Source organism: Danio rerio, chromosome 19, assembly GCF_052040795.2.
Source record: "Danio rerio strain M-AB ecotype USA chromosome 19, GRCz13ab, whole genome shotgun sequence".
NCBI classification, from domain to species: Eukaryota; Metazoa; Chordata; class Actinopteri; order Cypriniformes; family Danionidae; genus Danio; species Danio rerio.
The window spans coordinates 39,462,745-39,475,760 of record NC_141039.2 but is presented as its reverse complement, the minus strand read 5'-3'; the positions used below and the strand labels follow the sequence as shown (position 1 = coordinate 39,475,760).

General features: G+C 36.5%; 1 protein-coding gene across 6 annotated transcripts in view; it reads right to left on the bottom strand.

The window, feature by feature from the left end:
- The window catches only part of dlgap3 (discs, large (Drosophila) homolog-associated protein 3), a 328,237-nt gene that overhangs the window by 297,678 nt on the left and 17,543 nt on the right, over positions 1–13,016 (bottom strand). The gene's annotated exons all lie outside the window — the stretch shown is intronic.

Here is a 13,016-nt window from a genome sequence, read left to right as displayed (position 1 = left end):
AAGATGGCGGCGCTATTGATGCATTTCGTCCAATAGACAACAATAGGCCAGGCGACATCTAGTGTATATATCTATGGACCCTTTTAATGCTTCCAAGCAGTTTGCTGCATTTATAAATCGCCCATGTCTTGAGGTAGTTCATTATGAGGCGATTTACCTTCTATGTGTGATTTGATTGGACAGGAATTACAGGACTGATTTTTCTAATCCCCATAGACAAGAAAAAATAAAGTAGCGACTGCTGGTTGAAGGAAAGTAGTGTGAGTAAAAGTACTGATATAGCACTAAAAATGTACTCAAGTAAGAGTAAAAGTACATGTTTTAAAACTACTCAGTAAATTACAATTCCTGAGAAAAAGTTATTAATTACAGTAATTTGAGTATTTGTAATTAGTTACTTTACACCACTGGATTTCTCAACATTGTAAAATAAACTAAGAATACTGTAGCATGTTTTACAAGAAAAAAAAAACTGTTACAGGTTTTCATTCAGTGTGCTGCCTGCTGTTCTGAACAAAAAAGAAATTCAGAAAATCTTTCTACACATTCCCCCCACAGTGTTCCCTCTCTGTATCATTTTGAAAGAGCAAAGGAAAGAGAAATGTTTCAGCACACATAGTCTGCAGTTTGGTACAAGTTGTTCTTGAATGATTTCAACATTATATAACAACAGCTGCATAAGAAAAGTGTTGATTTTGATGTGTCTGAATCTCTACACATGCTAAAGTTTAAAATGCAGGTCTGAATTTCAAAACAGATCTGACCTGAAGTAGTCTTTACATCGCATTCACTTCATGGGAGCAACCACTTTATTTTTTCATTTCCATTTCCAAACGGGCCAAGGCAGGTTAAGTGATGTGTTTAAGGGAGCAGCGGTTACACCTGCATATGTGGGTCAAAAGTCTGGTGCTGTGACCTTCCTGTATTTCTCAGAGCAAAGCTTTTGCAGTCCTTTGAGAGCCAAGACAATTCCTACAGAGATTTCCACTCTAAACCTCAAGTAGTGAGTATCAAATTAATAAATTAAAGCAGATAGCGGTGCATTTTGTGTAATGCAACAAGAACAAAAACAATAATCGAATTTTTAGTTAATGCACATATTTTACATATAAGCATGTTAGAATAATTTATAAATGATCATTTACAGCATAAAGAATCACAAACTAAAGGATGTAGCACACTAAAAAAACTATTGAAGTTGTTGATGAATGATTAATACAGTATGTTTCACTTAATTGCTGTTTAAATTGGTCTACATCAATATTAATACACAGTGTTTGATACATAGAGATACATGGTATAGAGGTTGATTCATGATTCATGATTCATGATTCATATGGATCACAACCCACTGGAACACACGTGACTTACGAATTAATACTTTTGTTTTTTACTCGAAGATTAATCCTGAATTTGGAAAGATCACAAAGAAGATCGCCTCTCGCGTCCTTCAGATCACATGTATGAAAACATTTAGGCTTTAATGATGATGGAAGAAGTTGTAGTGGGTTATTCAGGATGTGGTGGGTTTCTTAGGGTATTAAAGGTGTTTTCTGTCACTACTTGTAAGCTGCACAGTTAACCATTAAAAGATATGGATCTCAACATCCAAGCGACATATATTTCTGTGTATTAACATATATATTAGCATATATTAATACACGGGGCTTGACATTAACTTTTTTGATCACCAGCCACTGTGGCTAGTAGATTTCCAACATTACTAGCCACTCGCCATTTTCACTAGCCACACTTTTGTTGTAGGGAAAATATATTTTATATGAATAAATTTGACTTTGGCATGCTAAAATTACTTGGCTAGATTTTATGTAATGTCCACAGGTCTCCTCATTCATTTCACTTTTTGTTTGTGTTAGTATTCACTTTTTTTGTGTGAGTTTGCTCAATGTGCACAAGCAAATGGGTTGTCGCATTGCAATTAGTTTTCATTTCACAGGACTTTTCAGAGCTTAAAATGAAGGATTTACCAAATTGATCTCTGACCACACCAAAAATAAATGAATTATTATTTTCAAGCCACAAACTTCACAGGATGTGTCAAAACAACCAAATTATATCTGCACACTTGCACTTTTCAATTCAACAAAAATTTTTCTTTAAAAAAAAAAAAATTATTTCAAAGAACTATTGTCATGTAAATCTAAAATATGCACAGCCGTCTGTCCTGGCCAAATGTCTCAGATCAGCAATAACTACATATAAATGAGGAGTTAACTCAAATGAAAGCAATGCTGTTGTAATTAATTAAAGTATTTTAATTAAACCACATTAACAAAAACACCTGTACGCAAAAGAAAGCAGGTAAAAAGCATACCGTGTGTGATAATGAAAGGATGATCAAGCACACACGGTTAATGTTAGGGCTGTTAATAATCTGTTTAAAGAATGATTAAAACAAAAGCAGTGACCGCTAATGCTTACAAAAGGATATATGATTATTTTTTTTAATCTTGGTCTTGTCGTCAATCCCAGTTGTATAAGTAACAAATAGTAACTTAACTTCTTCAAAGAGATCTCACCAGTTGCGTTTTCCTCTAAACAAGGTTGCTTCACGCAAGTAAACGGGAGCGCGCATCACATCCCCTGAGTGTGAGTGATTATTCTCTCACTCTGTATTCACCTACTTTCTCTTGCCTGCTCGAACACAATTAGTTTTGTCAGTCATGCTGCTTCTTGATTCTGAGATTTGTTCGCATATTGGGCCATCTTTATCTTTGTTTTTAAGAAAACTTCAAATTAAAAATTTTTAACCAACCAAAGTGGCTCGTGGGAGCGGCTGTCTTAACTGACATAGCGGAAATCCATCCGCATTTAGTGGGTGATAATGTCGATAAAGCCGTATGTATGTATATATATATATATATATATATATATATATATATATATATATATATATATATATATATATATATATATATATATATATATATATATATTCACTTCATGAGAGCAACCACTTTATTTTTTCATTCCTATTTCTAAATGGTGTGTGTGTATATATATATATATATATATATATCTGTGTGTGTGTGTGTGTATGTATATATATATATGTGTGTGTGTGTATATATATATATATATTATCCTTTGAATCGCTGCATTTAAATCTCTGATTAAAAAAATGCAAAAATCAAGAAAGAGATTCAGTCAAAGTTACAGTCAAATAACACCGAAGTACTGGGATAACAGTTTAAAGGTTAGATAAAACCACCAATGTTTATGGTAAAAATTACAATCAACGTCATATGCATTTAACTCGACACTCAAAAATAAAAGTTGTAGGCAGCATTTACATTATTTAACCAATAGGTGGCAACAATCAGCCATCAAAAATATGGCACTGAATAATTCACCAAAAATGATCCATCTAGCAATGAAACATGACGTTTAATGAGTGAATGACTGAATCGTTTATCGAAAATGAGATTAAATATAAATATGGGTTGCACAAATTATAATGTTAGATTTCTACATTTAACATTATCAGCAACAGTAGTAGTAAAAGTGAATTTTTCACAGTAATGAATATTTTACATTTTATATTTATTCAGCTGATTATTTTTTCATTTTATTTTTAATAAAATTACTTGTTTTAAGTCCTGTTTGTTGAAACTAAAAGTGTCTTGCAGTACTGTTTTTGTAATAAATAAAAAGCAAATTACATTTGTCTCCTCCCCTTTTTGGCTGATTCAAAAAATGGTCTGATTCCTGACAAGAAACCATCATGCGATCCAAACTGTGAGATTTGTGATCCATTATACTATTAGTGTAGTGTGTGTAAAGGCAAACTGATTCAGCAGATGTATAACTAGGTCTAACATAGTTAAGTAAATCGCATAGCGCACAATCAGTTGATTAACTTCAGTCAGGTCAACTGCACCAATGCATTTACACCCCAGTTCAAGAAAGCATCAAGTGAATCAGTTAGATGGCAAGAGGACAAGTTTTTAGTGTGTGTGTGTGTATAAGCGTGTTTAGCAGTTGAAGCTGGAGTTGGTTTATATATGCGTGCATGGATGGAAAATCTTCCATTAGGCCGAGTCGTGGGGGCAGGGATGATGCAGTAATGCACTGAGCCCCGATGCCCGGGGAGATACAGCCAGTCAATGCAATTCACGCTCACAGAGGAGCCTGGGAAAGGAGGGGTTGTTTGCTGCCTGGTGCCTGCCAGCTTGCCTACTTTGATCTGCTGTGAAGCGAATTCTGCCTTCTCCAAGTGGACCGGCATCTTCAGTGTGTACCTGCACTGCTGGAGGGCCTGCAGGAACAGGACTGATGCTGACCGTTGCTGATTGTTAAGCCACGGTTTGCTTAAGGTGCTTTAATGTAACAAGGACGGTGGCGTTCAGTGGACTTCTGAAAAGAGCAGACTACATTTTCTCTTTGTGTTTGTTTTTAGTTTAGTGTAACTTCATAGTTCAGCCCCAATTGATTTGGAGTCATTGTTATGGTAAATAGTAATTATGTAAATATAATTTTTGTAGGACATCATTCTTAATTACAAATATGCATATAACCAGTGCTTAATATGTAAATTAATAATTTACATAACAAAACCAGGAAATAAAAGTTACTGTAACTGACGTCCACCACACACTTTCAGTTTTCCCAGAACATTACGTCATTAAACGGTGATAGCGCAAAAAAACAGCATCACATTTCTAAATGGTCTTTAATTATTTTGTGCCATGTAAACTTATAGGTGAGTCATGGATAAAAACAAACATGTAGCTACAAACATAAATTGTGTGAACAATCATTATTCAGTTTACTACACTATTATGTGCCAACTGCCAAGTAAAAATATAATAATAAAAATGACTCAGTCTAATCTTCAAGAAGAACCCACAGTTACCTCTTCTGTCAAGTTTTCTGGCTGACCTGAGATAGCTTTGCGTCTGTCTCCCGCTATTCTGATTCATTTGTGAAGTAGAGCTGCACAATTCTGGCTAAAATGAGAATTTTTTTTTGCTTAAAATAAAGATTGTTTCACGATTCTGTAGATGTAAAATAAAGATTAATATGAGTAGGCTATTATTATTGTTATTTCTCAAACATGTGATAAAACAACAATAATGTTATCATGTGTAGATCTACTGTTGTCTAAAATGCTCAATTTTGAATAGACTTGGAATGGTGGACTTAAACAGAATTTAAATTTGTCCTGGTTATTAATGCACAGTAAAGTGAAGACATCAGAATACAACTATGCATAATTTTGATGTTGAATTATTGTGTTTGAGACATTTGCCGGCAATCTGTCATTGACAACATTATTAGACCATTTATTCACTGATAAAATCAGACGTGTCATTATCAGATTTCCTCTTTTATTATATTCAACATTATTGGCTACACTAGTTATACTGACACTGGTAAACGGTTATTCTCTTGCACAACACTGTGTTCGCTATGAAAGAACAACATAATAAATGCATGTCGCAATCATAATTCTAAAATGCAATATGATTATTTAAATGATGTGCACGCTTTCTGTTTTATTTTCACTGCTAAGAGCGGTTCATACTTCCTGCGCGGCTCCCAAACGATCACTCTGTGGCACAAACTGAATGTTATTTACAACTTGATTACTTGTTATTCACAGCCTATGCAGGTTCTGTTCACTAAAGTAGACGCACGCTTGTCTATTATTAAGTAGGGCACGTGCCCGCCCCCTCTGGTAACAGCTCACGGTAAAGCAGCTCACATCACGTGTGATTTTGTGGCCGCAAAGACATCATTACATAAAGACAGAAATGACAATTTTGGGTGAATTATACTTTATAAATAGAGTATGCGACTCTTTCAACAGCATTTGCCGGTGTCCATATCACTGAGAAACGTATATAAAACAGTGGGTAGACTTGTGCAGCTGGCATTTTTCCCCTCCTAAACTGGAAAATATGCAACCCAGGCTCATTGTGGAAACGTAGTGCGGCGGACGTTTCTGGAGACCGCAGAATACGTCCCAGCGGGTCGTTTTTGTTTTCGCGAATCCGCGAGAGGCCGCTGTTGTGCGCTTTTTCGCACCTCAGACGCCTTTTGCGAGTGCGGTTCGCGTGAGCCCACCGAAGGCCGCTGTCCCACTGACTGGATGATTGACTGCGCAACCGGCCAATCGGCAGACCCGCCTTCCTCCTTCTCTGAACCCAACCAATTTTACCGATTGACCCGCCCGCCCGCTCGCTTCCCTAAACCCGAGCAACAGTTTCCAAAAGCCGTCCAAAAAAATAAAAGCCCCGATTTTTTTTTCTACCGCGTTTTCAGATTTTACCGCGTTATCACCCTGTCACGAAACTCGTTCACCTAATTTTTGGGATTCTGTTTTTGTCTTACCTGATTGCTGGAACCGCTCTTTCCCGAACTCGAAACCGGTCGCCGTGGTCAACTCCTCTCTGCATCTCGAGCCTGCCGACGTACACGGTGAGCTAAGTTTACAAACGGGTTGCAGCGGGGAAGCCCTCCACAAGGAGGTAAGGCAAGCGCGAAAGGGAACAGCGTCACACCGCCCCGTAGCGTTCGATTGAATCCAGAAATGCTGGATTAAGATCATCTAGGGGGTCGAATCAATCTTTTTTCGATTAATTGTGCAGCTCTATCATGCCGTTTCAATCTTCTCAAGATGTCTTTTAATAAGGCTCATTATCAGATTTAATAGTGGTTTTAAAAAATGAAAATATGCATGACTGCCTCTATGCCATTTTGAAAAAATAAATTTTATTTAGGTACCCCACTCCACTATAACAACCACCAACCAACGAGAGATTGTAAACATAATAAAGCTGATTGGCTGAAATTGTTGATGGCCAATCAAATGTGACTTCGCTTGCGCTCATTCTCTCTCTCACACACACACTTACAAACACACTCTCCAAAATTGCTTGCGAAGCTTACGTTTAATTTCAAATTAGGAATCACCAATAAAATGTAAACAGCAGCTATCTCTTTAGTTTCATTCCTAAACACTTGAATCACAGAAAATCTGCAGAAATGCATGTCTGGTTTGAGCCTCGCCCCTTGAGAATTCTCAGTCTACATCGATCAATAATTAGCTCATATGCTAGAAGGCGGGGCTTCATTCATCATATTGACCGTTACACTTCTCCCCATTCAAAACTATAGTAGTGACATGTTTTGTGTATTCTATAGACTTTGATTATAATACACGCATGCTAGTGTTGTTGGTTAACAGAGACTCTCCATAGGCCTAATCTATGTTATACTGTAAAAAAAACAGCCCTTATTGAAAAGCCCTACCCCTTTACCCAACCCTTATAGGAAACCTGAGGCAAAATTTGAATGTCCAAAGACCACTTTAAGTATGATTTTTAAGCATTTTGAATTACATGGACAGTGACGCAGTGGGTAGCAATGTCGCCTCACAGCAAAGAAGGTTGCTGGTTGGAGCCTCGGCTGAGTCAGTTGGCATTTCTGTGTGGAGTTTGCATGTTTGCGTCGGTTTCCTCCGGATGCTCCGATTTCCCCCACAGTCATAGTCCAAAGACATGTGGTACAGGTGAACTGGATAAGCTAAATTGTCCGTAGTGAATGTGTGTGAATGAGTGTATATGGATGTTTCCCTGTACTGCTGGAAGGGCATCCGCCGAGTAAAACATATGCTGGGTAAGTTGGTCGGTTCATTCCACTGTGGTGACCCCAGATTAATAAAGGAACTAAGCTGAAGGAAAATTATTGATTCAATCATGTGGTATCTGATTAGAACATGTATGTATATCCTTTCAAATGTGTTTGAAATATATCCAAAACAAGCATCTTCACTAGTGGTCCCAGACTTCTACATCTCGAAATGCATCACACAGACGTCAGAGAGTCCTTTGGGACGGCCAATAATCATATTTCCTTGCTGCAATCTGAGATTCAGGTGAAGAAGGGTTCAGACCACGAGCTCAGGGCAGAGCTCATAATCACAACATAATTAGAGCGATGAGCATATCATCTCATAAGTCCATTGATCCATGATTAAAACCATTTATAAAGCCCGACCGTTTGCAGAGCCAAAAGAGAGAAGGTATACAGTACACAAAGCACACGTAATCGCTCTCCATCTTCATAATTGTGCCAATGGAAATATATTAATATGTTTAGAGCATGTGCAACAGCAATCAAGCACGTCCATGTTTTACTCTTCTGCTTTCTTCCCCATCCTCCCATTCCTGCCTTCTACACACCCTCTGCACTCGTTCTCCATTCACTTTGCTCTTCGCTTTCCCTCTGATGTGCCTGTTTCTCTGCACTGAGCTTCACTGCAGTACTCAGTTAGTCTAGCTAAAGGCTGCTGGTTTTTGCTCAGAAACATCCATCGTTTTTCTGGAACTGGGGTCGGAGGGGTGAAAAAGGGCTGACGCAGAACAGGATCACAGAGAATAGGCAAACTAATGGACAAAATGTAATTTGTTTTCTACATGCAGATACATTTGTGCCAATTATCTTCTGCATCTTTAAGCTTGGAGCCATGTATTGATGTACCCTGATGTATTGGACTCGTTTGATGCTTGCTTAAAATCTGATCTTTCCACATATTACATCATTTCTTTCCCCTCCAGCGGCTCATATGTGCTTCACTTTTCCTTTTTATTTATTTATTTATTTGGACGAATAGGTTTTGAAGACTATCAAACTGTTATATGTGATCATTTCAATTAGAGATCATCCGTTAATGTTTTTAACAAACCAAGAAGCGCTGTTTGGAGTTTTGCTCATTTCTTTTTATGGGTTTCTGTGGAGGAAATCAAAGTAATTTAATTCTGTCTTATCCTGACAGACCCTTATAATGGACCATTGGCATGATTATAATAATTACTTACGACTTAAACAATGCCTGCCAACTCCTTGTGTGTTTATGAATGGCACTTAGTCATTGGCAAAGCTGATCAGAGCCATACCCACCACCTAAGAATAGCAAGTCTTAATCATAAGCAAATACAACCAGTGTTGCCAACTATTTTCAATGAAAGGTGCTAAGCTCTGCCTGAAAAGTCACTAAATGTCGCTAGATTACATCATACGTCATTTGCATATTACTGACATTATCATGTCCAACTGTGTCTGTTTGTTTATCAGCCTATGGTAAATAAAGGGGTATTTATATTTGCATTACGCTTTTCTGTATGCATGTCAATTTAACGAAATGTATTGCTGTTCGAATACAGTATATCAGTATAGACCAGTGGTTCTCAAACTGTGGTATGTGTACCATTAGTGGTACGCAGGCTTCCTTCTAGTGGTACGCGGAGGAATGAAATATGTCATGTACATGCTACACACATTTAAAAATTTATCAAAAATGATGAATATAATATGCCGTTTATGACATATAGCCTATATTTCTGAGGTAATCTGCCACGTTTTTTAACTGTGCAGAGTTGTAGCTGCTTTACTGGGCCTACTACGGTACTGTATTTCAATACTGCTCATTTTTGGTGGTACTTGGAGAGACTATATTTTTCTGAGGTGGTACTTGACAAAAAAAGTTTGAGAACCACTGGTATAGACGTGTAGTGAATTTGCAGTAATCTCTCAGACAATAGTAATAATAAATATTAATAAACTCAGACAAGATCCAAAACTCTCACTAAAATACCTGTGATCGTTAACAAGAAAAAAATTAACAGTCAAATTAAATTGTTCAGTTTAAAACAAAGGGGAAGCAGATCGATTAGACTGTACAAGGGAAATACCTCATACTTGCGGTGCTAAACGTTGAGAAAAATAGGAATGGTACAGTACGGATACATGAGAGTCTATCTAAATCTCCAGTAACACCAAAAACGTTGCTAGATTTGTCGCTAGTCACTTTTTTTTAAAAGTTGTCAATAAGGGGGTCTGAAAAGTCACTAAATAAAGCAACAAAGTCGCCAAGTTGGCAAAACTTGATACAACCTCATCATCCAGGAAAATGGCAGCACCTTCAAATAGTATTACTTACTCATATGCACTATTAAAAATAATGACTGGATCCAAAACTGTTCTGGTGTCTGACATCAAATAATAAGAATAATTAATTAGCAATAAATAAATATACAATATAATATTTAGCATTAAAGATTATGAAAACTGTTAAACTAGAAAATAAAATTGTATGTGTCATTGTGTTTTATTTAAATTATTGTTATTAGCATTTTTAACTAGTTAATATATCAAATAATAATAGTAATGCATGTACTACTCAACTAAATTATTATCATTATTCATTATTATTATTATTCATTCATTCATTCTTTTTCCTTCGGCTAGGTCCCTTTATTTTTTAGGGGTCGCCACAGCAGAATGAACCGCCAACAAATCCAACATATGTTTTAGGCAGTGAATGCCCTTTCCAGTACTGGGAAAGAAACAACGATATACTCTTGCATTCACACACATACACTACAACCAATTTAGCCTACCCAATTCACCTATACCGTCTTTGGTCTGGCGGAAACTGTAGCACCCAGAGGAAACCCATGCAAACACAGAGAAAACATGCAAACTTCACCCAGAAACACCAAATGAACCAGCCGGGGCTCAAACCAGCAACTTTCTTGCTGTGAGGCGACAGTGCTAACCACTGAGCCACCATGCCACCATTTATTATTAGTAGTATTATTATTATTATCAACTGCAAACATCCGAAAGCATCCAACTCTTACTTTAAAGAACAATCTAATGCTTTAAATAACCCAGAAACCTACAGCATCAAAGATCTCTAAAGAACCGTATAGTAACTATAAAAAACCCATTCTGCTAAAATTAGTGCTTGGGAAGTAGAGCATTCTTTACTGAACCTAAGAGCTATTAAAGGCCCAAATATAAACCAAAGACACGACTCTGAACATAAACTTCCAGAAAGCACTCAGAACAATAAACTCCTTTATTGATAAAAGAAGCAAAATGCAAAATGGCCTTTTTATTACGAGATGCTCAATGTGGTTTATCGCGTGTCAGATTAAAAGCGTTTTTTTAATGCAGCACAATGAGTACAGATCACCCCTTTTAAACAAAACTGTGCATCAAACAGCCCTTCCCAAAAGACTTTTCAAGCTCCATTTGCACATACTTGAGACCAGGTACACTGTCTTCCTTTTAGTAAACATATTTAGAACACAAAAGTACCAAGAGTACAAAAATGCACGCCATTTCGAATGATCCACACTGCTCATAAATGAGGCCCGATGTGCAAATCCTGGGCCTCGTCTCACTGAAGCTTCCTAATCAGTGTGTCTGGATAAAGCTATACGGCGCTGTGCTTGAGTTAAATCAAGAGGAATCAGGAGCTGAAGGAGGAATCTCAGAGGGGATAAGTACTCTCGTAACCCAAGTAAAGACGTGGTCTTACATGTATATGTGTGAAAATGCCGAAGGAACCATTCTGTGCCTTGAGAGCATGAGGGGACTGTGTGTTTAGCTACTACAAACTTCACAGTGGTGGTCAGAATAAAAATGGACAGGCCGACAGCCTGCAGTGCAACTCCCCAAAGGCTTCTCTTATAAATAGTGTTAAGCCAATGGTCTTTTGTGGAGGGAGGAAAAGGCATTTACTTGCTCTGCACCAGCCTTGAACTTGAAAGAGGCTGTAGGTAGAATTCAAATACTCCTGGTTTTAGGAACATCGGTGGCCTGTTATGTGAACTGCAGCCTGCAACAAGCCGTAATTGTTCTGTGATTAGTAAAATTAGGTTCTAAATTATATTATGAATATAACGAGCATCTATATGTCACTCCTAAAAGCAACATTTAGATGAATATCATGTAAATAGGAACTTTTTCTAACAACAAAAATGACAGCAGTGAGTTAAAGCATCTAATAGTAATGTTTGCAGTTCGCACAAACTCTGCAATTCTCAAACAATTAAATTTATTTTATTATGAAGCATGTTTGCGATCCTCATAAGGGTCTTTTTTATTATTGATTATTGTTTATACATCATCTAAAAGCTGAAAAAATAAGCTTTCCATTAATATGGTTTGTCAGTATAGGACAATATTTGGAAATCTGTATTCCGAGGCTTCAAAAAGCTTTTAAATCTGTCTAAATTAAGTGCTAAGCAATGCACATTATTAATCAAAAATGTAGTTTTTTATATATTTACACTGAGAAATGAAAAATTATCTTCACGGAACACGATCTTTACTTAATATTCTAAAAAAAACAATAAGATCTATATCATTTTTAACCCATACAAAGTATTACTAGTGCAACATACAACTGGTGTTTTGGTCCATGGTCTCATGCAAGCAGTTTTTAGACTAACAAGAATGTTTTGGGTCAAACTAAAACTGTACAGTAGTACAGTATGTTTTTTATAGTCCAACGAATTTTTGATGTCAAAGATAAGCTTTGATTTCTTTTTTTATGATTTAAACATTTGTTTTGAGTGCCATAGAATGGAAATGAGGCTTTCAAACAAACTCTTCACATCCTTTTGATTTTCCAGCAAAAACATCTTGAGTCCTTCATATAAAAATTAGTTATCATGTTTTCACAGACAACCTAAGTAAGGAATGTCTATCAGTTAATTTTTTACTAGCTATTCACTCACTGTCAATAAACATTACATGAAATATCATTTTCATATATAGCACTTTTAAAACCTTTCGCTCCCGTTTGTCTATATTTAAATTGATTTCAATTTGTAAATGACATCCAAAAAAAATCCCACCACCAGTCATAATTTAACATTAGGTAAATCACATCATCATGTACGCATAAATATGTTGCCATTTTCTCAGTTCTTTTGTGACAATGAGTAGAATTAAATGGATTTGGTTGGATATAAATAACATCAGTATTTATCTTGGCATAATTAGCACTGATCCCTTTTTTCAATCCCAACAATTAGGTATATCTTCTATTTCCCCCCCAAGCACTAATCTCTACACTAGCAGAAGCTAAATGAATCAAACGCTGGTTCACATGTCATTTTTTTTTCTAAATAAGGGCGGAATATAATTGAGTCAATGAGCAGTTAGTTAACCTACTTATTCAGTTCGCTTCT